This window comes from Chinchilla lanigera, unplaced genomic scaffold, assembly GCF_000276665.1.
Source record: "Chinchilla lanigera isolate Chin_1 unplaced genomic scaffold, ChiLan1.0 scaffold00069, whole genome shotgun sequence".
In the NCBI taxonomy this organism is placed as follows: Eukaryota; Metazoa; Chordata; class Mammalia; order Rodentia; family Chinchillidae; genus Chinchilla; species Chinchilla lanigera.
This window is the reverse complement of record NW_004955470.1, coordinates 1,877,206-1,882,786: the sequence shown is the minus strand read 5'-3', so window position 1 is coordinate 1,882,786 and position 5,581 is coordinate 1,877,206.

The following is a 5,581-nucleotide window of genomic DNA, read 5'->3' as shown; positions in this document are numbered from 1 at the left end:
CTCAAAAAGACTCAAAGAGAAATAAGATTTTTTTTTCTTAGAACTTACTAACTGTAAAAGCTGTATTAAATTCTAAACAAGTATTTCTAAACTGTAGATTAAAAATTAAAAGCAAACAGTAAACATAGCCAGGAGACCTATCAGCTATTTTTCATTCTGAGGTTGTTCACAACAAGAACTATATAGGTAGAAGTGGAGCCTGACAAGTGTATGTTAATCTTGTTTGGAGGCAACATTTTTTTTTTTTTTTTGGTACCGGGAATCAAACTCAGGACCTTGTGCTTGCCAGCCAGGCACTTATGCCACTGAGCTATATCCCTGGCCCCTGGAGGCAACATTTTAAAGGTACTTTTTCAGTGACAAAGCTTATGTACTGATTCCTGGATTTGGTTTTATTTTGTTTTTTGTTTTTGTTTTTCTTCTAGTACCAGGAATTAAACTCACAACCTTGCGCTTGCCAGGCAGGTGCTGTGCCGCTGAGCTAAATCCCCAGCCCCCGATTCCTGGATTGGGATGTGCATGTAAACTTTTCAAGGAATGTCAATAAAGCAAATATTCATCTGTAACCTTGTTTTTTTTTTATTTTAAAAATAAAAGGAGGAAAACATGAACAGACAGACAACCTTTTACAAAATAGCAAAAGAACAGTACAGACAATACAGAGTTACAAACAAAGTGGTAGGAAATTAACAATGCTTGTTGTAACATGTGTAACCTTGTATATCATTCTACCCAGGGACCAGGGATTTCTCCCTCAAATCTCTAAGCTTCTAATCAGGTAGAAAACACATTTGTGAATAAGCAATTGTTTTCTGCCTTTAGATAGCTACAATAAGTAAAATACTCATAATAGAGAAAAAACTAATGTTCTTCCCCCAGACAAAATAGGCCTGCTTCTTATAAGTTTCTTAGAAATGTATTATGCACAAATGTGGCATCTGCCTGTGGAATTATCAGTGTACAGGTCATGTCAATGACTATATTCAACTTTAAAAAGTGTAATTTCCTTTCTCTTTTCAATGTTCAGATCCAAACTTCTAATTTCAAATTTTATCTACTGATTGCAGTTGGTCCTGAATAATTTCATTTAAAGTATTAGCAGAACACACTATTAAGCAAAGGCAGCCAGATAGCTGGAGAGATTAACCATTAAACTCATCATAAAAAGCAATGAACTACCCCCCAGAATTGGGTAATCACTACATTCAATAGGCCAAAACATTGACTCATCATTTAAGTATTATTTCAGAAGGCCACATTTTAAGTATAAAGAAATACAATGTTTCACTGCTTCTATTTCTGAAATGTTTGCAAATATCTTACATACAAGTCAATCTTGTCACGAAATGTCAGATTTATGTAATTATTTTAATGACTAATTTTACCAAGGAATGGCTCGGTCAATCTAGTATTAAATAACAGAAATTACTGCATGTCAAGCTCTGATTTTCCTTAAAACACATGTGAGCACTAAACGTTACAAAAAGACAATCATTGTAACATTGAAGGAGAAAAGACTTTTGCCTATTATTTCAGGAACAAAGATTTTTTTGTTTTGTTTTGTTTTTAAGGGGCATAACACTGGGTTACAACAGCCCATACAATAATTTCCTACTGTAAAGTTTTACTTTAGCGTAATAGTACCCAGCCGTGTGTCTTAGTAGCAGTGCCTGGGGGTAACAGGAAGCAATCTTGGTGCTTACCCACTTGGTGCATGTGTGCAAAAGTGTCAAACTGGAATTTCTATTCACATAGCACTCCGTCTAACAGGTTTTGCATATGTTTACCACATCACTCTTATGTGGGTGTGACTCACAGTAGCTACCTCTGGAGAAAGCAAAACACCCATCTGTGTATTCACCCACTTGACAGACGAACAGCAAGGTGTGTACAAGAGATCCAAAGCAGCAACAGGTGAGTTTTACCCACGAAATGCTTTACTGCTAAATTTGTATGCATTTATGGTTTTTAAACAAAGTTTTCTTTTGATTTTTCTGGTAGAAGTAGCGCAGTTCAGTACAATGGCACATGAAAAACCAGATTTGCAAGTTGTGGAAGAGGTTGAAAGTGAATCATCAGATCATTCATGCATAGATGCTGAAGATGATAATGACTTTGATGTTGGCCATGTGAGCCAAAGTTCCTGTGACAGTGAAATGGAGCAAGAATTGACTGATACAGACACAGGGAATGCAGACCTCTGTGATTCAAACGATGAAGAAAATAGCAATGTGAGTACATATTTGACTGGTAGAAATGGTACAAAATGGTCACGCAACCAAATGGAACAATCCAATGTTAGAATTCGGTCTGAAAATATAGTGAGGATCTCGGCAGGGGTGAAACCTATTGGACAGAACGCCACTGCTGCCATTCAATGTTGGAAATTGTTTATAACAGATGAAATGCTACAAAATGTTGTGAAATACACAAATGCTGAAATACAAGTAAAACGTTCTGTATGCACCAATAGCCATACTCAAAAATGTATTTATTATGACACCTCACTAGCTGAGCTGAAAGCATTTATTGGTCTGCTGTACTTAGCAGGGCTTTCTCATGGTAGTCGCAGGAATGTAAAAGACTTATGGAAAAGCGATGGATGCGGGCTTGAGGTTTGTAGGATAACAATGACACTGAGGAGATTTGGTTTCCTTCAAAATTGCCTGAGGTTTGATGACAAAACCACTCGCCAAGAAAGAAAAAGAACTGATAATCTTGCTGCTATCCGCTTGTGGTTTGAGAGATTTGTGGGTAATTGTCAAGCAATTTATACACCATCTGAATACATGACTATTGATGAATATCTTGCAGCATTTCATGGTCGCTGTAGCTTCAGGCAGTTTATACCCAAAAAACCTTCAAAATATGGCATAAAAATTTATGCCCTTGTAGATTCGAAGACTTATTATGCTTTCAATTTAGAAATTTATCCTGGAACTCAGCCACCAGGTCCTCATTCATATAGTAATAAACCCAATGATGTTGTGGACAGACTTGTTGCCCCCATCTCCCAAACTAATCGGAATGTGACATTCAACAATTGGTTTACCAATTTCCAATTGATGTTACATTTGCTAACAGAGCACAAGTTGACGAGCATAGGAACTATACACAGGAACAAAGCAGAAATTCCAAATGAAATGTTGCAATTTCAAAACAGAGAATTGTATAGTACAATCTTTGGATTTCAGAAAGATATAGTATTGGCCTTGTATATGGCAAAGAAAAATAAACTGGTACTGCTGATGTCAACACTGCACTATGATGGAAATATTGATAGAGAAACCTCAACAAAACAGAAGCCTGAGATGATAACTTTCTACAACAAAACCAAAGGCGGAGTCGATGTTGTTGATGAGTTATGCAGCAACTATGATGTCACTCGAAACACAAAGCGTTGGCCAATGGTTGTGTTTTACTCAGTCCTAAACATGTGTGGCATAAATAGTTTCATAGTTTACAAAGAAAATAACAAGTGCAAAATATCACGGAGAAATTTTCTTAGAAGATTGGGACTGGAGCTCATAAGAGAACATTTACAGCAGAGGAAAAACAAAATGTTTCTGCCCAGGGAATTACGCAAAAAAATTGTGGAGCACACTGGTGAGCTGACAGGTGAACAGGCAGGCACAGCATCACAGAGACCTACTATGATAACAGGAAAACGAAAAAGATGTCAACTGTGCCCTACAGGAAAAGACAGGAAAACAAAACATATGTGCTATCAGTGTATGCGACACTTGTGTATGGAACACACAGTTTTCATATGTGAAGACTGCCTTGAGTATGACAGTTAAAGCAAAGCTTATTTTTCTGGTAGACTTTTATTTGTATTTACATGGTAATTCACAGAGGTTTTTATTTCTGATGCTATCTTTGAGGTTTTGTAAGCAAATAAACAGCTGCTATAAAAATGTCTATTCTAAGCACTCATTACATATTTAAAATTTTATTTTGATATCTTATTTTCCAGCTAAGTGCATGTTGTACTTTATTAGTAGGAAGCTCCTAACAAACCAGGAAGATAAGAGAGGTGACAAGAACGGCCTGCCACATAGTAAGGGAAAGCTAAACACATGTGCTGTCAGTGTAAGCGAGACGTGTGCATGGAGCATGCAGTTGTTATGTGTGAAGATTGCCTTGGGTGTGACTATTGAAGCAAAGATTATTTTTGTTGTAGCATTCTATTGATATTTTCATTATAGGCCATATAATGAATTTATTATTGATGTTATCTTTCACGTTTTGTGAGCAAGTACACTGCTGATGTGAAAACGATGTTTATTCTAAACATATTAATACTTCTAAAAAATTTAACTTTATTTTAGTAATATTTTATGTTCCTCCTGTTAAGTACACATTGTATAATGACCTCCTGACAACAGCGAGACCAGCAAGACGTTAAGTATGTTCTACAAAAAGGCCAAGAAAGGATAATACATGTACTGTCAGTGAGAGCATACACTTATGTTTGGAAGTGATACACTTATACACTTCATACACTTATGTGTGAAGACTGCCTTAGGTCTGATAATTTAAGATTACTGTTTTTGTAGCGTTCTATTGGTATTTTCACTGTAGTTCATGCAAGAATTTGTTATTTTTTAGACTTTATACACCAAACGACCGTTGAAACAGTTGAAATTTTTGATGCTTTTTTATAAACAATAAATATTAAAAACGCAACACTTTTATCTTTTTGATGTTTTTCCTGCTAAGTACTTGTGTAATATAACAAAACTCATAAAATCAAAGTAATAATTCATCAATAGAAATAAAGAATATAATAATGAGCCTTTATGACAAAATTGGTGTTACGGCCCTCGGGCTACGAGACAAGGCTGCAGCCAGGAGCTCCGTCTCACCCCACCCCTTCTAACGGCTTTGGGGGCCGTGGGCCTGACGCATCACGAAACCGTCAGCCCTTGGGCGGGAGCCTCGGGGAGAGATGGGCTCGGAGACTTGGGGGGACCGCAGGCTCCGGTGAGGCCGCCTCCCCCTCCCCCCGCGACTCCCAGCGCCATCCGGACGTGTCCCTCTCGCTGCCTGGCCTCGCCACCAGGCTGCCACCTCCGCCGCTGCGCAGAGCCGGGTGGCGGCCCGCCCCTGCATGTGATCGACAGGCAGCTTCAGCCAATGGCAGACGCTGTCGGCCCCGGCGGGCTGGGCAAGGGCCGCGGCTCGCGGAGGAATCTCTCTTGCCCTTTAGTCCCAGGCAAGGTGTTGCGGCCGGCGCCATTTTCTCGAGCCGCCTTGTCTCGGGTGCCGCCATGTTGGTGAGGAGAAATCACCGTTACGGCCACTGTCCAAATCCCCGCGTCGCCGCACGCCGCCCGGCCGCTCCCACGCCTCAGCCACCGGCGGCGAATAGAGACTAGAGCGGCAGCGCCGGCAGCGCGGGGCCGTTGCCCAGTGTTTGCAGTTAGAGTCCCACCTCTCTGGCGTGGTTGTTAATAGACTGGAAAGTCTGTGTCTGTGTCGCTCACTAGTAACCGTGAGTTTTTACCACTTCGTCACCTGCCGGCGGCGGCCGGGAGCAGGAGCCCGCAGGCGGCGCAGGGGTCCTCCCCGCGCCCCG